This window comes from Arachis ipaensis, chromosome B2 (assembly GCF_059453495.1).
Source record: "Arachis ipaensis isolate K30076 ecotype BB chromosome B2, ASM5945349v1, whole genome shotgun sequence".
NCBI lineage: Eukaryota > Viridiplantae > Streptophyta > Magnoliopsida > Fabales > Fabaceae > Arachis > Arachis ipaensis.
Window position 1 is genome coordinate 85205692 of NC_142437.1, and position 23472 is coordinate 85229163.

The following is a 23472-nucleotide window of genomic DNA, read 5'->3' on the forward strand; positions in this document are numbered from 1 at the left end:
GTTTTCTTTTCCGTCCTTTAAGTCATTCTGTCTTAGAAAATCTGAAACTACTCAACACACTAATCACGGTATCGAATGGAAATAAAGGTAATTAAATTAATTGATTTTAAAGCTTAGGAAACATGTTTTTCATTTACATCACATAATAAGGAAGGGAAAGTAAAACCATGTAATTAATGTGAATAAGTAGGTGAAGGATTGTATAAATCACTCAAATTAAGCACAAAAGAACTCATGAAATATGGGTTTATCAACCTCCCCACACTTAAACACTAGCATGTCCTCATTCTAAATCCAAGGTAAATAATTAAGGTTACAGTGATGGAATGTTATCAAATGCAACCTATGCTAAATGCATCTACCTAATGAGTCATGCAATTCAAATTCATCCACTCATATATAAAGCCTACATGTAGTCAAATTATTTCACATTCTCAAGGAGATATATATACATATATAGCTAACCCTCAAATAATAAAGCACTTTTTTGCAAATGAGATGAGAGAAGAAAAAACTTGCAAGACAATCAGAGATAAATGTTAATGAGCTTTTGAACCCTCACTGGATTTTGTGTTTTCTCTCTAATCACTCAGTGTTTATTGGGTTAACCGCTCTATTTTTCTTTTTATTCTTCCTTTCTATAACCTTGTTTTTCGTCTAACCAATCAACAATTATAGAATATAGTCATACCAAAACTCATAAGGTCTTTAATTAAGGTTGTAATGGGGTCAAGGCAAAGGGTAAGGATATATGTATAAGGCTAAGTGAGCTAACAAGTGAATCCTTAATTAGACTAAGATTTCACCTAACATACATACTTAGTAAAACAATGCTTCTTTACCTATTCTCCCTATTTTCTCGCTTTTGATGTCACATGCTCATGTTTCAATTCTTGTTTATATCCCATGTGCATTACTTTTTATTTTGCATTGGGGAGTTCTTTTTGTATCCCCTTATTTACATGCTTGAAAACTGACTTTTTCTCTTTTTTTTTTTTTTGAATACACATGGTAATTTTTTTAATTAATTTGAATTTTGATGATCCTGCTCCCCAAAATTTTGAGTTGCTTTATTCTTTTTAATTTTTTCTACCTTTTGTCTTTATCAACTATGTTCCCAATAAGTTTCCCATATTTTACTCTATTTATAATTTTCTATCTTAAGCTAACCAAGGATTCACTTGGGATTTTCTTTTGTTTTTCTGCTTAAGGCTAGTAATTTGGCTAAAAAGAATAAAGGGGTTTTAAAAGGCTCAAGGGGGCTAACAAGGGTGATGTAAAAGGTAGGCTAATTTGGGATGAGTGAGCTAAAATCAAATGATGGCCTCAATCATTCTCTTGGTATGTATTTATTCTATATTCTATAATTGGACATATAGATTAAAGCAAAGGAAAGAACATCAGAATAAAAGGAAATGTAACACACAGAAATGAAATTATGGTTTGAATGCAACCATACAATTTAAGCTCAAAACTCACAGGTTGTGTGTTCTCTAGCTGAAAAATCATTTATCACTTATGTATGTCATGCAAGTTTAGTTAAAAATTCTCATTATTCTCTTAAAAAGTAATTTAGGGTAGCCTTTGAAGTTTTTAATGTTTCTCCTTGATGAAATATTGTCAGTTTAATTACATCATGTAATGCTATATATACACGGTTTTAGGGATCTAAATCTATTATGTTCAAGTTCCTAGCTTACTCTTTTTTATATTTGTCAATTTAAACTAAGCTATAACTAAGCTATCTTATGTAAAAAGGGTAAACTATACTAATTGATCCACTAATAAGTTAGAATTGCAAACTAAACTAAATAACTAAAATAAACTAAATAACTAAAATATGAACAAAATTTGCAAATTGCAGAAAATAGAGTAAAATACACAAGTAGCAATGTATAAGTACTCAGAAAATAACAATAAAAGAAAAAGAAGAAAATACAGAAAAATATCCAAAATAAAAGAAAAAGTATGTAGTAGTTCACCAAAATAAACGCCAGAGATGGCGACCTCCCCACACTTAATGAAGCATCGTCCTCGATGCTCAATCAAGCCGGGTGTGAAGGAGTGTCATCATTGGTAGGGATGGTAGCTGGGGTCTCTGTGGCGGTGATGGGCTGAGAGTCTGGCTACTGTAGAGGGGGGACTGACTGGATCGGGATCTCCGGATCTGTAGCCTCAAGCTGATGTGGGGCCTCCTGCTGTGGTGTAGCGTGCTCTGTGCCTGCCTGCTGATGAGTCTCCGCCTGGGAATGAGGCTCCTCCTCGTGCTCATCCTCCTCCTCCTCTGATGGCTCTGATGGTGTGTCAGGCTCGGAGGGGAAGTCGGTGCCCTGTCTGATCATCAGCTTCAGATGGGAATAGCGTCGCCTGCTGCGGCGCTCCAATCTCTCATACCGGCGCCTGTTACAGCGCTCCATCTGATCAAGCTGGTGGAATAGACGGTGCACGAGGCGATAAACCGGCTCAGAGGCGGGTGGAGGTGCAGTGGTGGCAGTAGGGGCAGCTGGGGCAGCTGTGGATGAAGAGGGTCCAGCAGACGGAGGGGCTGTCTCATCAGTAGCAGTGACAGATGGTGGTCTGTAGCCCAAAGCAAGGAAGTTCCTGCTGTGAGGGATGATCTTCCTGCAGTCCGCTGCTGGTGGTCGCTCATCGGCATCCTCCCAAGGCACATCAGCCTGACGGCCTAGCCATGTAACCAGATAAGGAAAGGGAGGGTGCCTCGAACGTGGACCCTGGCTATATAATGCTGGATAAAACGAGGCAAGTACAGGTCCTTACCCCCCAGCACACACCAGAGGAGGGTGATCATGGCAACCGGGATCTCAGTCTCATGAGTATTCGGCATCACATAGTCGCTCAAGATCTGATGCCATAGCCGAGCCTCATCATTCAAGTACACTCTCTTGATCCCTCTAGGCATAGTGGTGTCCTGACCCATCTCTCAAGGAACAGCAGGGTCGAGAGCTATCCGTGCCTTCACAGCATCCCAATCAAACCTCATCTGGCCCATGTCTTCCTCAGCCTGTGCATAACCATCTGGCTGATCAGACTTGGCTGGGAGCTGGAGAATAGTCTCTATGGCCTCCTCAATGACCAGAATTTGCTTTCCCCTCAGGTTCACTGCATATAGGGTAGTAAGGTAGTAGTTGCAATAGAATTCCCGGACCCAAGATGCGTTGACCTCTGTCAGTGGTCTCTCCAGAAAGAACCAGCCCCTTTGCTTGATTTGCTCAGTGGTGTATTGCTGGAGGGCTTCTGGAATCTTCAAGGTACGTTCCAGGTATAGATTTCTGGAGTTTGCAAAAGTTGGGTACTTCAGCTCACAGTACCGGTTTGCAAATTTTATAGGATCAGTCGAAGGGAGCAGCTGGTCAGCTTTTTCCTGCTGTGTGAAGTTCTTCTCCCGCCATGAGGAATCGTGCATTAGAGCAATGATGGACTGGGAGGAATCTCCTCTCTTGCGCTTGCCAGTAGCCTTGCCTTTGCCTTTCCTTTGTGAGGCAGACATCCTGGAAAATAGAAAACCAGGAAATGTATAAAATAGGAAAGCAAATAGGCAATTTAAACAAATGAAACTCAAAGCGGTAAGGGAGAAATAGAATAAGGAAAATGAGTAAGTGAAATGTGATTGAATTAATGTTAAATGGAAAGAAAAAAAAATCAATATGCCATAGTGAGAAAGTTAGATGAAGTGAAAGTGATAAGAAAAGAGATCAAGAGGGTTAGTATGGTAAAAAGAAATTAGTAAATTAAAGTTAGTGAGTTAGGAAAGTAAGTGGCATAGAAAAAAAATTCCATATAACAAGGATTCACAGGTAAGAATAGAAGTACTCATAATCGAATAAAGAAAACAGGGTGATGCTGACTCGAATAGAAATAAAGAAATCAGAAATTGGAATCAGTGAATCACAAGTGCAGGTTATGAACCAGGAAATCAAAGAGGATAAGAAAGTGGCCCTAGCATTCTTGAAATGGTTTGGGGGAAGCAGAGTAAAACAGAGTTGCCAAACCAAAACAAGAATGAAAACAATTTTCAAAAAATTTGGGCAACATTCCAGCTAAAATTGGATTGTCCCGGAAAATAAACAGCAATCATATCAGTTCATATGGATTAAAAAATCAAGCTGCATGTACATAGATATAAAATAAACACAAAAATTCAATGTAAACAGCAACAACATACAAGAAAGCAGCATATGAATCATGACTATAGCAGCAACAGATTTGCACATAGGATAAAACAGAAGTAAGAACAGTGCAAGTAAACAGACCTAGATCCACTAACCACAGCCTAAGCTACCTAACAACCTAAAAATCCACTACAACATGCAAGTCTAGCTATCCTAATCATGAACATAAACGGAATAAAAAATACAGAAAAGTGACGAACGGATAAAAAGGGTTGCGTGTTGCGGAACCTGGTAAGCGGAAGGGGTGGAACAGGGAAGAAGGTGGCTGTGGCGGCGTCCGGCGCGGTGGTGGTGCACGGCGTCGCGGTGGCGGCTGAGGGGGCAGTGGCGGAGGGAGGTATTAGGGTTAGTGAGAGAGGAAGAGGATAGGGGAAGGGAGGGCGGTGGTTGTTGCTGGCTGAAGGGGGTGGGTGGCAGAGAGGGGGGCGCGGCTGGAAGGCCGGCGGTGGCTAGACGGTGCTCGCGGAGGTGGTTGTGGTGGAGAGGAGAGGAGAGAGGAAGAAGGAAGAAGAGAGAAGGGGAGGGGGCTTCGGTGGCGGCGTCCGGCGCGGCGGTGGCGTCGGGGTGGTGGCGTGGTGGCTGGCCGGCGGTGGCTGGGGGAAGAAGAATAGAGAAGGAGAAGAGGGTTGGGGGTGAAGGGGGGCTGCGCGACTGATAGGGTTCGCGGGCTGGGGGGTTATATTTTCGAATCCACGCGGCCGCGTGGGGCACGCGATCGCATGGTTGGGGTGAAAATAGGGGGACGCGATCGCGTGGGTCGCGCGATCGCATGAGAGGGGGGGAAAGAGGGGTGACGCGATCGCGTGGGTCGCGCGATCGCGTCGCTGGAACTCGTGCTAAACGCACGACTCCAGCACCGTTTCAGCGCAACTCTCTGTCTCCTTTTGGGGTGATATGCAATCCATGCGACGCGATCGCGTCGCTCACGCGGTCGCGTGGGATTGGTATTGGGTAAGTGACGCGATCGCATGGGGCATGCGATCGCGTGGGCCAATTTGTGCGAAACGCACAAGAGCCGCACGATTCCAGCCTAACTTTCTGTTCGTTGGATCCTTACGCCGATATATATATCACGCGGCCGCGTGGGTCACGCGGTCGCACGGGTGGTGTTTTTCGCGATATGACGCGATCGCATGAGGTATGCGGTCGCGTCGTGCAACCTTTTTTTTTAACTGAAAAATGCAGGATGCAGTGATTAACATGAATGCTATGCATGATTCCAGGTTAATGTTAAAATAAAAAAAAATGGTAAATTGAAAACAATAAACAAGAAATAGATTGAGAAAGAAGCGACCATACCATGGTGGGTTGTCTCCCACCTAACACTTTTAGTTAAAGTCCTTAAGTTGGACATTGGAAGAGTATCCTGTTATGGTGGCTTATGTTTAAATTCGTCCAAAAATTTCCACCAGTGCTTGGAATGCCAATAGCCTCCGGGGTCCCAAACTAGGCATGTAAAGCTTCTGAGCAGCTTCAAACAGGTATTCAGCCTCCCGAGATGACGAATGTCAGAATATAATCCATGATCCCAAGCTGTGTTTTTAGATTCGCCTCCATTTTGATTTGTAAGTTTCCATTCGGGCGGGATAAAAAGTAGAATCTCACCGTGGTGACCAAACGTTTTCCGTGATCCATGCAATTGAGCATGATACCAATCCGTGTACTTCGAGGTGAAGCGTGGAACCTTATTGAACCTGGTACACCAGCTCTGAGTACGAGCCAATTCCCTCTTACTCTTAAAGCCGCAGAGAGCTCTAAGTTGGCCATCTATTTCGAGCAAACCATATTCAAGTGAATAAGTAAAATTATAAGTTAAGGATTGTACCCACTTGAAGCTTGTATTAGGTGGTAATGGCCTTGGGATAGGTGTTTTTGGTGGTTCTGCAAGTTCCGTTTCCTTGTGCTCTTCTGTGAATTCTTCCACTTCTTTGCAAAGATCTTCAATTGTATCTGTGTCCTGGTCAAAGTCTTCGGTGTCTTCCTCATCACTTGAGTCATAGATTGGAGGTTGAGAGAAATATACCTCTGCATCATCCTTATATTCACTTGGGGAAGATTCTTCGATTTCAGAGAATTCACTTGCGGACGCAAGTTCATCACTAGGAGAACTAGACTTGTGACTATCATCATCAAGGAAAATTGCTTCTTGGATTATTCCGTTTGATTCTTCGTAAACGATTTGCCTTGGAGATTGTACGGTATCCTCCTTAGCATTAACTGTAGCATCTTGGACGGAGTTTTCCTCAATTCTGGATTCCAAAGGAAGTTCAGCATCTCCTAGATCTTCAACCAACTCTTCTTCTTGAACAATGACAGATTCTTCCGCTTGTTCTAGTACGAATTCATTCTCTGTCTTGTCCACTGGAGTCTCTAGTATTTCTTTCATGCTACGCTCTTCATCGGGCTGTCCACATGGAGCTGTGGTTGATCCTTGTATATTTGAGCGCCTAGTGGCCCATTGAATTAGTGCTTGCTCCAGTTGTTGAATGGTTGTTTGAAATTTAATTACTGTTTCTTTTAGGCGATCCTTTGCTTCGCGGTTTGCCGGACTTGGACATGATACAAAGGAAAGTGGTGATGATTAGGAACGATTGGATTGGTATTGGGGTAAGGAAGGATCATATGATGGCGAATGGTGAAGAGAAGCTTGTGAGTGTTGTGGTTCGAGGTTATGTTGAAAGGATGGTTCATATGCACGGGGTGGGGCTTGTTGGTAGTTACAAGGTTGTCCACCATGTCTTTCAGCTGGGTATGCACGGTAGAATGATCTTTGTCCAGGATATCTCGGAGGGTGTTGCTGCCAAAAAGGTTGATTAGATCCTCTTGGTTCCATCCATCCTTGATTGGTCTGACCTTGATGCACATTCCTGCTATAACTTCTATCTCCTTTAACAATATTAGAACCAAACTCAAAGCGAGAGGGGTGAGAGTTCATAGTAGCAAATAAAGATAAAAAGGAAAAACAAAAATAAATAAACAAGCAAAAGAAAAATATTTACAATAACCAATAATAAGGCACACGTTAGCAGTTCCCCGGCAACGGTGCCATTTTGACGTTAGGATTTTTGCCAGTAAAGAATGTCATAAAAACAGTCGCGTTGTAGATATATTCTCTAAACCGACAAAAATCCCTTCGTACAAACGTTTTGGGTGTCACAAGTAACAAACCCCTTAAAAATTGTTAACCGAGTATTCAAACCTCGGGTCGTCTTCTCAAGGAACTGCGAGGAAGTATGTTCTTATTATTGGTTATAAAGGTTGTAATCGGGGTTTAGAAGGTGAGAAGCAAGTAATTTAAATGACGAGTGAATTAAATGGCAATTAAGAATAAATAATAACTATAAAACAACTTTTGGCAAGATAAGGGAAATTAGAGGTTCAACTTAGTTATCTCTCTCAACTATAATGAAAGTTGAATCTAAACTCCACTTGGTCAACCTTTACTAGGGCAAAGAAAAGTCAATGGACTAATTAATCTGGCCTTTGAATCCTATTTATTTCCTAAGAAAAGGTTAGGATTATTTAAGTTCAGCTCAATTAGCAAGATAATGATTATCAATTATGTTGAGTTTAATAACTGTTGAGTTACTGAATCCTTAACCAGAACCAAAAGGGGAAAAAAGTAAAATTGCTGAAATAATAAAGACGTCCTTAGATGGGAAGAAATGATAACTTAAATCAAAGAGAACAATCATAAACTGAAAATACCTCAAATATCATTAATTCAAAGAACAATCTGTGACATGGAATAATTCATAAATCAAATTATAATAATCAATTCAAATGTTGGAATAAATAAAACTAAAATAAAAGAACATTAAACCTGGGATCCAGAGTTACTCTTAAAACAAGAAGAAATCCTAAATCCTAAAAGAGAGAGAGAAGATCTCCCTCTCAACTAAATCTAAATCATTGAAAAGTAAAATATGCGAGCTCTCTTTGAATGGGTGCATTCCCACACTTTATAACCTTTGGTCTATGCTGTCTGTACTTGGATCTGGGCCAAAAAGGGCTTCAGAATTTGCTGGGGGCGTATTCTGTAAATTCTGGTGCGTGGCCTCTGTCACGCGTCCGCGTGGGTCACGCGGTCGCGTCATTTGGAGCTTTTCCTTGTCACGCGGTGGCGTCAGTCATGCGACCGCGTCATGTGCGTTTTGCTTAAGGCGCGCGGTCGCGTCCGTCATGCGGCCGCGTCGCTGCTGATTCGTGCTTGGCACGCGATCGCGTCATCCATGCGATCGCGTGGATACCAATTTCCTTAAAGCTCCATTTTGCTTTCTTCTTCCATTTTTGTATGTTTCCTTTTCCGTCCATTAAGTCATTCTGCCTTAGAAAATCTGAAACTACTCAACACACTAATTACGGTATCGAATGGAAATAAAGTTAATTAAATTAATTGATTTTAAAGCTTAGGAAACATGTTTTTCATTTACATCACATAATAAGGAAGGGAAAGTAAAACCATGCAATTAATTTGAATAAGTAGATGAAGGATTGTATAAATCACTCAAATTAAGCACAAAAGAACTCATGAAATATGGGTTTATCAATGGGATGTAGCCATTGACAACGGTGATGCCCTTACATAAAGCTTGCCATGGAAAGGAGTAGGAAGGATTGGATGAAGACAGCAGGAAAGCAGAGGTTCAGAGGAACAAACGCATCTCTATACGCTTATCTGAAATTCTCACCAATGAATTACATAAGTATTTCTATCTTTATTTTCTATTTATTTATTATTATTATTCGAAAAATCCACAACCATTTGATATCCGCCTGACTAAGATTTACAAGATGACCATAGCTTGCTTCAAGCCGACAATCTCCGTGGGATCGACCCTTACTCACGTAAGGTTTATTACTTGGACGACCCAGTGCACTTGCTGGTTAGTTGTGCGAAGTTGTGAAGTTATGATTGGACCATGGTATGGTGCATCAGTTATTGGCGCCATTGCCAGGGAGAGAACGAACAACAAATTTTACAACCTCAGAGTAACAATTTCGCATACCAAGTTTTTGGCGCCATTGCCGGGGATTGTTTGAGTTTGGACAACTGACGGTTCATCCTGTTGCTCAGATTAGGTAATTTTCTTCTTATTTTGTTTTTAAAATTTTTTTTTTCAAAAATCTTTCAAAAATTTCCCCTTTGTTTTCGAAAATTATTTCAGAATTTTTAAGAGTGAATTCTAGTGTTTCATGAAGCATGTTGAAGCCTGGCTGGCTGTAAAGCCATGTCTAAATTTATTTGGACTGGGGCTTCCAACCCAACATTATCAAGAGCAACCCAACATTATCAACATTATCAAGATTTACATACTAAAGCTTGACTGGCTATTAAGCCATGTCTAACCCTCAGATTGGAGCTTTAGACTAAGAGTGCATGATTCCTGGAATTCATATTAAAAATTTTGGAATCCTTATTTTTCTTTTTCACATTAATTTTCGAAAAATCCAAAAAAAAAAATCATAAAATCATAAAAATCAAAAAAAATATTTTGTGTTTCTTATTTGAGTCTTGAGTCAATTTCAAGTTTGGTGTCAATTGCATTTTTTCTAAAAAATTCTTTGCATTTTTTTTCGAAAATTCATGCATTCATAGTGTTCTTCATGATCTTCAAGTTGTTCTTGGCCAGTCTCCTTGTTTGATCTTCATATTTTCTTGTTTTGTGTCTTTTCTTGTTTTTCATATGCATTTTTCGTTTGTTAGAGTCTAAGCATTAAAGATTTCTAAGTTTGGTGTCTTGCATGTTTTCTTTGCATCAAAAATTTTTCAAAAATATGTTCTTGATGTTCATAATGATCTTCAAAGTGTTCTTGGTGTTCATCTTGACATTCATAGCATTCTTGCATACATTCATTGTTTTGATCCAGAATTTTCATGCATTGAGTCTTTTTCGTGTTTTTCTCTTTCATCATTAAAAATTCAAAAATAAAAAAAATATATCTAGCCTTTTTCTCTCATAAAATTCGAAAATTTGAGTTGACTTTTTCAAAACTTTTTAAAATTTAGTTGGTTCTTATGAGTCAAATCAAATTTTCAATTTAAAAATCTTATCTTTTTCAAAATCTTTTTCAAAAATTATATCTTTTTCATTTTTCTTATTTATTTTTGAAAATTTAAAAATATATTTCAACAATCTTTTTTCTTAATTTTATATCATAATTTTCGAAAATAACATCATCAATTAATGTTTTGATTAAAAAATTTCAAGTTTGTTACTTACTTGTTAAGAAAGATTCAAACTTTAAGTTCTAGAATCATATCTTGTGATTTCTTGTGAATCAAGTCATTAATTGTGATTTTAAAAATTAAATCTTTTTCAAAACTAATTTCAATCATATCTTTTCAAAAATATCTTCTTATCTTATCTTTTTCAAATATCTTTTCTAACTTCTTAACTTCTTATCTTTTCAAAATTGATTTTCAAAATTTGTTTCAACTAACTAATTGAATTTTTGGTTGTTTCTCATCTTGTTCAAAACTACCTAACTAACTCTCTCTCTCTAATTTTCGAAATTATCTTCCCTCTTTTTTCAAAATTTCTTCTTAATTAACTAATTATTTTAATTTTTGATTTTAATTTTTGAAAATTACTAACCTTTTTCAAAAACTATTTTTAAAAATCACTAACTCTTTTTCAAAAAAATTATTTTCGAAAATCCTCTTTCTCTCTCATCTCCTTCTATTTATTTATTCATCTACTAACATCTCTCCCTCACTCACCAAAAATCCGAACCCTCTCTCTCTCTGAGTTCAGATTTTCTCTTCTTCTTTTCTTCTACTCACATAAGGGAACCTCTATACTTGGGCAAAAAGGATCTCTATTATTATTATTTTTCTGTTCCCTCTTTTTCATATGAGCAGGAGCAAGGACAAGAACATTCTTGTTGAAGCAGACCCTGAACCTAAAAGGATTCTGAAAAGGAAACTAAGAGAAGCTAAAATACAACAATCCAGAGATAACCTTACAGAAATTTTCGAACAGGAAGAGGAGATGGCAGCCGAAAATAATAATAATGCAAGGAGGATGCTTGGTGACTTTACTACACCTAATTCTAATTTACATGGAAGAAGCATCTCCATCCCTACCATTGGAGCAAACAATTTTGAGTTTAAACCTCAATTAGTTTCTCTGATGCAACAAAACTGCAAGTTTTATGGACTTCCATCTGAAGATTCCTTTCAGTTCTTAACTGAATTCTTGCAGATCTGTGATACTGTTAAGACTAATGGAGTAGATCCTGAAGTATACAGGCTCATGCTTTTCCCTTTTGCTGTAAGAGACAGAGCTAGAGTGTGGTTGGACTCTCAACCCAAAGATAGCCTGAACTCTTGGGATAAGCTGGTCACGGCTTTCTTAGCCAAGTTCTTTCCTCCTCAAAAGCTGAGCAAGCTTAGAGTGGATGTTCAAACCTTCAGACAGAAAGAAGGTGAATCCCTCTATGAAGCTTGGGAGAGATACAAGCAACTGACCAAAAAGTGTCCTTCTGACATGCTTTCAGAACGGACCATCCTGGATATATTCTATGATGGTCTGTCTGAATTAGCTAAGATGTCATTGGATACTTCTATAGGTGGATCCATTCACCTAAAAAAAACGCCTGTAGAAGCTCAAGAACTCATTGACATGGTTGCTAATAACCAGTTCATGTACACTTCTGAGAGGAATCCTGTGAGTAATGGGACACCTCAGAAGAAGGGAGTTCTTGAAATTGATACTCTGAATGCCATATTGGCTCAGAATAAAATATTGACTCAGCAAGTCAATATGATTTCTCAGAGTCTGAATGGAATGCAAGCTGCATCCAACAGTACTCAAGAGGCATCTTCTGAAGAAGAAGCTTATGATCCTGAGAACCCTGCAATAGCAGAGGTGAATTACATGGGTGAACCATATGGAAACACCTATAACCCCTCATGGAGAAATCATCCAAATCTCTCATGGAAGGATCAACAAAAGCCTCAACAAGGCTTTAATAATGGTGGAAGAAACAGGTTTAGCAATAGCAAGCCTTTTCCATCATCCACTCAGCAATAGACAGAGAATTCTGAGCATAATCCATCTAGCTTAGCAAATTTAGTCTCTGATGTATCTAAGGCCACTGTGAGTTTCATGAATGAAACAAGATCCTCCATTAGAAATTTGGAAGCACAAGTGGGCCAGCTGAGTAAAAGGATCACTGAAATCCCTCCTAGTACTCTCCCAAGTAATACAGAAGAAAATCCAAAAGGAGAGTGCAAGGCCATTGATATAACCATCATGGCCGAATCCAAGGAAGAAGGGGAGGACGTGAATCCCAAGGAGGAAGACCTCCAGGGACGTCCAGTGATCAATAAGGAGTTTCCCTCTGAGGAATCAAAGGACTCTGAGGCTCATCTAGAGACTATAGAGATTCCATTGAACCTCCTTACGCCCTTCATGAGCTCTGATGAGTATTCTTCTTCTGAAGAGAATGAGGATGTTACTGAAGAGCAAGTTGCCAAGTTCCTTGCTGTAATCATGAAGCTGAATGCCAATTTATTTGGTAAAGAAACTTGGGGAGATGAACCTCCCCTGTTCACCAATGAACTAAATGCATTGGATCAACTGAGATTGCCTCAGAAGAAACAGGATCCTGGAAAGTTCCAAATACCTTGTACTATAGGCACCATGACCTTTGAGAAGGCTCTATGTGACCTTGGGTCAGAGATAAACCTCATGCCCCTCTCTGTAATAGAGAAACTGGGAATCTTTGAGGTGCAAGCTGCCAAAATCTCATTAGAGATGGCAGACAATTCCAGAAAACAGGCTTATCGACAAGTAGAGGACATATTAGTAAAGGTTGAAGGCCTTTACATCCCTGCTGATTTCATAATTCTAGATACTGGGAAGGATGAGGATGAATCCATCATCCTTGGAAGACCCTTTCTAGCCACAGCAAGAGCTGTGATTGATGTTAACAGAGGTGAACTAGTCCTTCAATTGAATGAGGACTCCCTTGAGTTTACAACTCAAGGACATCCTTCTATAAACATGGAAAAGAGGCACAGTAAGCTTCTCTCAAAACAGAGTCAACCAGAGCCCCCACAGTCAAACTCTAAGTTTGGTGTTGGGAGGCCACAACCAAACTCTAAGTTTAGTGTTGAACTCCCATATCCAAACTCTAAGTTTGGTGTTGGGGAGTCTCAACAATGCTCTGAACATCTGTGAGGCTCCATGAGAGCCCACTGTCAAGCTATTGACATTAAAGAAGCGCTTGTTGGGAGGCAACCCAATTTTTATTTAATTATATTTTTATTAGTTATATGCCTTCATAGGTTCATGATCATGTGGAGTCGCAAAAACAACTGAAAAAATTGAAGAAAAATCAAAAGCAGCATTAAAAACAGCACACCCTGGAGGAGGAGTTCACTGGCGTTCAAACGCCAGTAAGGAGTATCTGGCTGGCATTCAACGCCAGAACAGAGCATGGATCTGGCGTTAAACGCCAGAAACAAGCAGCATCCTGGCGTTCAGACGCCAGAAATGCACAGTGAGGAAAGCTGGCGCTGAACGCCAGAAACAAGCATGAAGCTGGCATTCAACGCCAGAAATATGCTGCATCTGGGCGTTGAACGCCCAGAACAAGCATCAGTTCGGCGTTTAAATGCCAGAATAGCATGCAAAGGCATTTTACATGCCTAATTGGTGCAGGGATGTAAATCCTTGACACCTCAAGATCTGTGAATCTCACAGGATCATCTCAGGATCTGTGGATCCCACAGGATCCCCACCTTCCCTCTTCATAATCCTAGTTTCTTCCACATCTTCTTCTTCATCTATTCTTTCTTCTCCTCCTCGAGGGCGAGCAACATTCTAAGTTTGGTGTGGTAAAAGCATTACTTATTTTGCTTTTCCATAACCATTGATGGCACCTAAGGCCAGAGAAACCTCAAAAAAAAAAAAAAAAAGAGAGAGAGAAGGGAAAAGGGAAGACAAAAGCTTCCACCTCCAAGTCATGGGAGATGGAGAGATTCATGTAAAGGATCTATAGCTCAGTGGTAGAATATTTGGCTGCAAATCAAGAGATCCCTGAGATACCTCAGGGGATACATTTTCCCCCACACAATTATTGGGAGCAACTAAGGATAGTAGCACCAAAATCACTAGGGATCAAGTAACAGAGACAAAGAAGAGACATAGAAGAGCTCAAGGACATCATTGGTTCCTCAAGAAGGAAACGCCACCATCACTAAGGTGGACTCATTCCTTGTTCTTAAACTTTCTGTTTTTCGTTTTCTTATGTTAAATGTTTATCTATGTTTGTGTCTTTATTACATGATCATTAATGTCTAAGTGTCCATGCCTTAAAGTAGTGAATATGAATCCATCACCTCTCTTAAATGAAAAATGTTTTAATTCAAAAGAACAAGAAGTACATGAGTTTCGAATTTATCCTTGAACTTAGTTTAATTATTTTGATGTGGAGACAATACTTTTTGTTTTCTGAATGAATGCTTAAACAGTGCATATATCTTTTGAAGTTGTTTAAGAATGTTAAATATGTTGGCTCTTGAAAGAATGATGACAAGGAGACATGTTATTTGATAATCTGAAAAATCATAAAAATGATTCTTGAAGCAAGAAAAAGCAGCAAAGAACAAAGCTTGCAGAAAAAAAAAGAAAAAAATAGCAAAAAAAAAATAGAAAAAAAAAGAGAGAAAAAGCAAGCAGAAAAAGCCAAGGCTCTTAAAACCAAAAGGCAAGAGCAAAAAGCCAATAGCCCTTAAAACCAAAAGGCAAGGGTAATAAAAAGGATCCCAAGGCTTTGAGCATCAGTGGATAGGAGGGCCTAAAGGAATAAAATCCTGGCCTAAGTGGCTAAACCAAGCTGTCCCTAACCATGTGCTTGTGGCGTGAAGGTGTCAAGTGAAAACTTGAGACTGAGCGGTTAAAGTTAAGGTCCAAAGAAAAAAAACAGAGTGTGCTTAAGAACCCTAGACACCTCTAATTGGGGACTTTAGCAAAGCTGAGTCACAATCTGAAATGGTTCACCCAATTATGTGTCTGTGGCATTTATGTATCCGGTGGTAATACTGGAAAACAAAGTGCTTAGGGCCACGGCCAAGACTCATAAAGTAGCTGTGTTCAAGAATCATCATACTAAACTAGGAGAATCAATAACACTATCTGAACTCTGAGTTCCTATAGATGCCAATCATTCTGAACCTCAATGGATAAAGTGAGATACCAAAACTATTCAAGAGGCAAAAAGCTACAAGTCCCGCTCATCTGATTGGAGCTATGTTTCATTGATAGTTTGGAATTTATAGTATATTCTCTTCTTTTTATCCTATTTGATTTTCAGTTGCTTGGGGACAAGCAACAATTTAAGTTTGGTGTTGTGATGAGCGGATAATTTATACGCTTTTTGGCATTGTTTTTAATATGTTTTTAGTAGAATCTAGTTACTTTTAGGGATGTTTTCATTAGTTTTTATGTTAAATTCACATTTTTGGACTTTACTATGAGTTTGTATATTTTTCTGTGATTTCAGATATTTTCTGGCTGAAATTGAGGGACTTGAGCAAAAATCAGATTTAGAGGTTGAAGAAGGACTGCTGATGCTGTTGGATTCTGACCTCCCTACACTCAAAGTAGATTTACTGGAGCTACAGAACTCGAAATTGCATTGGAAAGTAGACATCCAGGGCTTTCCAGCAATATATAATAGTCCATACTTTGGCTGAGTTTAGATGACGCAAAAGGGCGTTGAACGCCAGTTCTACGCTGCAGTCTGGAGTTAAACGCCAGAAACACGTCACGGACCAGAGTTGAACGCCAAAAACATGTTACAACTTGGCGTTCAACTCCAGAAGAAGCCTCTGCACGTGTAACATTCAAGCTCAGCCCAAGCACACACCAAGTGGGCCCCGAAAGTGGATTTATGCATCAATTACTTACTTCTGTAAACCCTAGTAGCTAGTTTAGTATAAATAGGACTTTTTACTATTGTATTTGAGATCTTCGGATCATCCCAGATTGTAATTTTGATCCTGTGATCACGTTTTGGGGGCTGGCCTCTCAGCCATGCCTGAACCTTCATCACTTATGTATTTTCAACGGTAGAGTTTCTACACTCCATAGATTAAGGTGTGGAGCTTTGCTGTTCCTCATGATTTAATGCAAAGTACTACTGTTTTCTATTCAATTCAACTTATTCCGCTTCTAAGATATCCATTCGTACCCAAGAACATGATGAATGTGATGATTATGTGACGCTCATCATTCTCACTTATGAACACGTGCCTGACAAACACTTCCGTTCTACATGCAACCAAGCTAGAATGAGTATCTCTTAGATATCTAATACAGGGGACCGAGTCCGAGTTATTAGTATCTTCGTGGTATAAGTTAGAACCCATGGATGGCCATTCCTGAGATCCGGAAAGTCTAAACCTTGTATGTGGTATTTCGAGTAGGATCCGGGAAGGGATGGCTATGACGAACTTCAAACTCGCGAGTGCTGGGCGTAGTGACAGATGCAAAAGGATAGTAAATCCTATTCCAGTATGATCGAGAACCTCCAGATGAATAGCCGTGCCGTGATAGAGCATTTGGACCATTTTCACAGAGAGGATGGGATGTAGCCATTGACAACGGTGATGCCCTTACATAAAGCTTGCCATGGAAAGGAGTAGGAAGGATTGGATGAAGACAGTAGGAAAGCAGAGGTTCAGAGGAACAAACGCATCTCTATACGCTTATCTGAAATTCTCACCAATTAATTACATAAGTATTTCTATCTTTATTTTCTGTTTATTTATTATTATTATTCAAAAAATCCATAACCATTTGATATCCGCCTGACTGAGATTTACAAGATGACCATAGCTTGCTTCAAGCCGACAATCTCCGTGGGATTGACCCTTACTCACGTAAGGTTTATTACTTGGACGACCCAGTGCACTTGCTGGTTAGTTGTGCGAAGTTGTGAAGTTATGATTGGACCATGGTATGGTGCATCAGTTATTGGCGCCATTGCCAGGGAGAGAACGAACAACAAATTTTACAACCTCAGAGTAACAATTTCGCATACCAATGCACACGTATTGACACCCTTTCTGCCAGGAGTGTTCGCACGTCCTGTGCGTATGAACACCCCCAATTTTTGCTAGTCTGCGTGCGCACACTCCCTTGTGCGTATGCACAGGTCGTGTTCTGAGCGTTAATCAAGAAGGGTGCCCTGTTTCATCTTTACTTCCCACCCCATTTCTTTCTTCTTTTTTCACCCTCCTTCCCCAGCCAAGCCCCGCCCCATCCCTCTGGCGACCAATACCGCCACTGCCAGAGCCACCACTGTAACACCCTAATTATCCTAAGCTTTACCTCGCATCGTAAAGCAAAGATTAATCAGAGATTATGACAGTTCTAAGCTCGTACATAATATATTTATAGAAAGAATAGTATAATCTAGAAGTCCGATGAAAGATATAACTCAAATTTTGGATTTTAAAAGCGCAAAACGTACTAACGAAGCTACTATCTTAAGGCATAAGAAACAGAAGTGATATAAACAAGGTAATAGTATAATAGTGAAATATCATAAGAAACTAGCCACGGCTTACGGAGTTTAATCCGGCTAGCCAAATACAGACCATACAGAAACCTGACAGTTTAAAACAGCTTATACAAGTTTTTCTCTCACAATACAAGTGATGAGCGGATAATTTATACGCTTTTTGGCATTGTTTTTAGTATGTTTTTAGTAGGATCTAGTCATTTTTAGGGATGTTTTCATTAGTTTTTATGTTAAATTCACATTTCTGGACTTTACTATGAGTTTGTGTGTTTTTCTGTGATTTCAGGTATTTTCTGGCTGAAATTGAGGGACTTGAGCAAAAATCTGATTCAGAGGTTGAAGAAGGACTGCTGATGCTGTTGGATTCTGACCTCCCTGCACTCAAAGTGGATTTTCTGGAGCTACAGACACTACAAGAAAAATACCCATTCAGGTACACTTGAAAAGTGTAGCCAAAAGTGAAAAAAAATGATGCCTTAGGCTACGGCTACGCTTTTTGGGCTATGACTACGCTTTTTGGGGTGATTCCTATTCGGCCGTTGCCTATTCTTAAAGGCTACGCTTTTCTGCACCAAGGGCTACGCTTTTGGCATTTAGGAATAGGCTACGCTTTTCAAGTGATGCTGTCCAGGACCAAAGGCTACGCTTTTCAGCTTTCATTCTTCCAGAATAGGCTACGCTTTTTAACGCTACTGCATCACTTGTAAAGCGTAGCCACATTGTATACCATGGCTACTTTTTATAAGCGTAGCCTTAGGTCCCTCTTTTTTTTTATATATATACTATAGCTACTGTATATAAGTGTAGCCTTAGGTCTCGATTTTTTTTTTTTGTATAATATAGCTACTGTATATAAGTGTAGCCTTAGGTCTTGTTTTTTTTTCTATATATATATATAATTATCTAATAATTATCAATACAACATAATAGTTAATATGATTACATGTATAATAATTCTGCATTTTTATTTAAATGAGTTGAATATTATAAAATAAAAATAAATACATAATTATACTAAATAATTTCTTTAAATAATATCAAAATAACCATAATATCACTTAAAATTTACTACTACTAATATCAAAGCTGACACTTCTGTTTCTGACTGTGAAAGTAGAGAACTTAAAATGAATATACAAATATACAAGCGAAATAAATTTGCAGAACATGAAAAGTATTTACAATTTCTTTTGAATTCCGGAGACAAGTCATCACAGTTTGAAGACCAGCATCACCAAATGTATCTGCACTACTACTTCCAAATGATATACCAGCAGCATTGTGCTCCTTCTTTGCCTTCCGAATATGCAAAGCTTCAAGATGGCTATGAAGTATTTTATTCTGAAGGAGGTTGATGACATCAATCACACAAGTAATTTTAAAGAAACCAATGCAATAAAATATAAATAATAAAAACAGTTCACACTATGTGGGCTTGCCATAAGGAAGAAACAGTGTTACTGCCTACTATCAAATACAGTTTATGGACATGCTGTTTAAATTGCATTACAATGTGACCCATTATTTCTTTTATATTTTGAGTTGAAGATAAAGAGAAAATACAGAGCTAGGAGGAAGAGGTCATTCAATCACCGACAGTGGCACAGACTGCACATTGACAGTGATTAACTAGACTTGCTAACGGTAACTGATCTTAGGTTGCAAACTGCAACCAACACTCACCAAAGATACCAAATAAATTAACAGTCCTGTAAATAATGAATTCCTCATATACACATCAATGGACCACAATTTTTTAATGTGTTGGGTAGACAACAGTTTAATACTAGACAATAAGAGCAAGTTAGGACACAATAATTCAACAAGAACACTGAAGGATAACTGAATAAGGCATCAGTCAAACTAAACGGGTGAAAAGAAAACCTGCTCATTTATTTCATCATATTTCTTCTCAGCGTCATTTCTTGCCTTCTCAAGCAATTTCTTCTACTCTTCCCACTTAGCCTTCAGTTGACTCTGCAAAACACAAATATGCAAACAGGGTGAATTATCGGTACATCTATCCAGAAAATCAAACAAACCAAAATTCCAGTAAATTAGAAAGAATATATAAAGTAAGTAGACAAAGTGTAAAACAAACTGACAAATGCAACAGTAAACCATGTGGCTTATAGGGAAATCCCAATGCAAGAAGAAATGAAAAATCCAACTGAACTAGCACTATCAAAGAATCACTAGACACACTGCAAGTTTCACACTGCTAGTATAGCATGAACAAAAACAGCATCCACTTCACCCTGTCATCATAGTTACACATTTACACAATCAAGCCCATAATATCCAAATAACCAATCACATGAAAAAGAAGTTAGCTCTTTTCATTGCCTTGGACACTGTATTATTTAGATGGCATTTGAAATACTAACATCAGAAACATCAGAAAATACTTCTCCAAAAGGACTTTGTACAACAGCAACAAAGGCATACCTTGGGATAACTGGAGCAAGAATAAGTGCAGGATTTTGGGAGAATGCAGCAGTTTCCGAAGCCGCAGCTACCTTGGCAGCATTTTGATTCAAGACAAGAGCTACTGAAATAGCTCCTCCTTCTCCATTCAGGACAGTACAAAATGTTGTGATAACAAAGCAGCATCTTTTTGTAGGTTAAAGATAATAGGAATAATAACTGCAGCACTACCGAGCTTCATAGTATTTTGTTTCCTTTTAATGAACTAAATAGTGCTAATAAGGGAAAAAATTGCTAACATTTCCTATCATTTTATATTAACTTTGCCTATTAAATTAGTTTTCTGTGCAGAAACATTAGACTTGCTTACCGGTCTTTGTATAATTAATGAGTTGTACAGTAACTTCAGTTTGGTTGTCAATCGCTTGTCTGATTTTTTTCACAGTTGCTGAATCTGTTTCAAGTCCTTGAAGAAATCTGAATGACCAAGGAGTATCCAAGTTAAAGATAAACTTGACATAGATAATTTCCAGTTAAATCAACCTCTCGAATGAAATTTTATAATATTCTAAGATAAAATGCAGGATTTTGTGGAAGTGTGGAATATATATGAGGTGTGAACCAACAAAGTGTCAATATAATCAGAAAAGGAAGTTCACCTATATTTCCATTTCTGTTGTTATTGAACATAGATCAAATTTGATATCTGCCTTTTGCATGTACAAAGCAAATGCTTGCAAGTTATGGATATCTATCATTATGATATGCTGAACTCCAGGATATTGAACCTATTATATACAAAAGAAATCATAATTGAAAAGTTCACTCCCTCTCAATTACAAACACAACATTTTGCAATCTTTATGTTAATATTCTCATCCCAACTATAAGCAGCGTATTGTAACACTGTCATACCAGAATTATTTACCAATTCAATATCATTTTCTAACATCAATTCCACTAAATACTCCACAAAACCAGTAGATACAAGGAATATAGGATAACTCGATGTAACATTTGTACCTCAGAAGATGAAGAATCGAAGACCCAACCTCCTTCATCAGTATCTAGAGATGCCAGATAACCTTCTTTATTTAGAACAGGCAAACCATGTCCTATTATACAATAAAGGGGTCAACTTATGATAAGAACAAATAACAAAAGTTCTTTTAATTTTTGGACAGAAATTGCAATAAATTGAAATAGCAAAAAATTGTTGTAACGCATAAGAACATCAGTAGAAATAGAAATTAAGAAGAGAAGAAAAAAATGAATGAAAAATCAAAGGAAAAAATTAATCAAGAAAAAAATTATGGCTTGCTAATCTCTGTTGGGATGCAAAAGATTCCTAATGAACTGAGCCAGCAACTGAAGATAAGAACAAACCTGAATTTTCTGACGTGCTTCCTTGTGCACTTGAAACTGGATTTGGTCCCTCCATATATAATATTTGACATACCTCTAAACAAAAGATAAAGTAAGAGGTAAGACATAAAACAAGAAGAAGCAAGAGAGTAATACTCCAGAATCCCCAATTTTCAGCCGAACTAGCACATAGCAAAGCTGACCTTACAATCTGACTGGGCAGAACAAGTCCTTTTCCATCAACACATCATTTTTCATTATAGTAATCCATTGACTCCTCAGCAGTTGGAAAGAACTGCAGCACATTTAATTTGCCAAATCTAAGTAAAAATGAGCAGCATAAAGAGAAAGATGGAGTAAATGTAAAGTAGGTTCATTAAATTTAGAAGAAAATGTTTAGATACTACTCACCTTTAAGAATATGAAATCCATTTTCAAAATACTGTACAGAATCTTCACATGTAAAAAAAACCCTTTCAATTGCAGGAATTCTAAGCTGCAATCTCATTCTTGTAAACTCATCCCTTCGCCTTTCCTAAACACAGCAGCTGAATAGGCAATCAATTAAAACTAGAACCTTAATCATCAGCAATAATTTCTAATCATAAGAGTTGAATCCCAAATCAAATTCAAATAGAAACCCCAATCACAGATTTTTGAAGTCAAACAGGACGCGAGAACATAAATAGCAAGAGAGACCTGGTGACCGGAGAGCTGGTGAACTGCAGTCCGGCAAACATCTCCGGCTTTCTTGAAAGGTCAAAATTGGCCATAAGAATTAAGAACGTAAAGCAAACAGAACCTTTTTTTCAAACTCTGCAACCAAGATTACGGGCACTGATGTTACAATTTTATAGCCCTTTACAACAATTACAACAGCATCAACTGCAAATTTTACTGCAGCTAGAATTGCAACCACAAATCCAAACCATGATGGGACAAATAAACTTTTTCTTCAACAAACCATTTAATTTTGTAACAAATTAATTAAATTCATAAATTTAGAAGCAATCCTCCAGCACCGTTGATTACCCTAAACACAGAATTGGGTATTGGATGGAATCAAAACTATTCAAGTGTTTAGAAAATTTTCGTGATCAAATGGTAAAAAAGAATGTCTTGGCCTCAGATGCCGTGAACAAAACACCAAACAAATTACTCAAATCTAATTAACTAAATACAGTTCAATACAAATGTCACCTGAAAAATAAATAAACATCTTAAAATGTCACCCAAACCAAATATGATTTCAGCTCAAAAATGGCGTATCTGGCTCATGCGTTACTCTCAAATTTCAACATTCTAATTGAAATACAAGAAATAAACAAGACCATAGTTGTTGTGTTTGTGATTACAGAGCAAAAACCGGTTACTAAAATCGGAACCCTAAACCCCCCAAATTTCAGAATCAAATGAAAATTAATACATACCTAATCGACGACGTGAGCACAGAGAGGACGACGAGAAGCGCAGAGATCGACGACGGTGTGGGTGGCGCGCAACGATCAGTGCAGGAGGGCGAAGAGGAGCGACGGTCAGTGGTTAGTGGTGAGTGGTGTGTGGCGGTGAGTGGTGACTGGGGTTCGATCTTCGCGATGGTGAGGGTTTTCGATTCGCGGGATGCAGAAGGGTTTTCTGAAAGGGTTTTCTTCGCGCGGTGAATGGTGACTCTTGGAGGGTTTTCTTCTCTGAAAGGTGAAAGGGTGATGACGAGCTGAGTGTGAGCTGAGGGTTTTCTTCTCTGAGTGTGAGCTGAGTTTGAGCTGAGGGTTTTCTTCTCTGAACCCTTCACTAAGGAAAGCAAATGTAAGGAAGAAGAAAATAACCCTTCATTCGAGACCACTGCAAACAGAAGAAGTAGTGAAAACACCGGTCACTCTTGGTTTTCTTCTTTGAAAGGTGAAAGGTGAAAGGTGAAAGAGTTTTCTTCTCTTGGAAGGAAAATTTT

The 23472-nt window shown here is 38.6% G+C and overlaps 1 long non-coding RNA gene and 1 other non-coding gene across 2 annotated transcripts; both read right to left on the reverse strand.

The window, feature by feature from the left end:
- Positions 1 to 11581: 11581 nt before the first annotated feature.
- LOC148574672 (small nucleolar RNA R71) lies at positions 11582 to 11689 on the reverse strand. The gene has a single exon (XR_015905619.1). It is a non-coding gene; the product is annotated as a small nucleolar RNA R71 (small nucleolar RNA).
- A 9129-nt stretch (positions 11690 to 20818) lies between these two features.
- LOC107628373 (uncharacterized) lies at positions 20819 to 23026 on the reverse strand. Its single transcript, XR_015905367.1, has 7 exons — positions 22955 to 23026; positions 22224 to 22340; positions 21936 to 22072; positions 21728 to 21819; positions 21546 to 21620; positions 21183 to 21274; positions 20819 to 20947 (listed from the first exon to the last, which is right to left on the reverse strand). It is a non-coding gene; the product is annotated as an uncharacterized LOC107628373 (long non-coding RNA).
- Between the last annotated feature and the right edge of the window lie 446 nt (positions 23027 to 23472).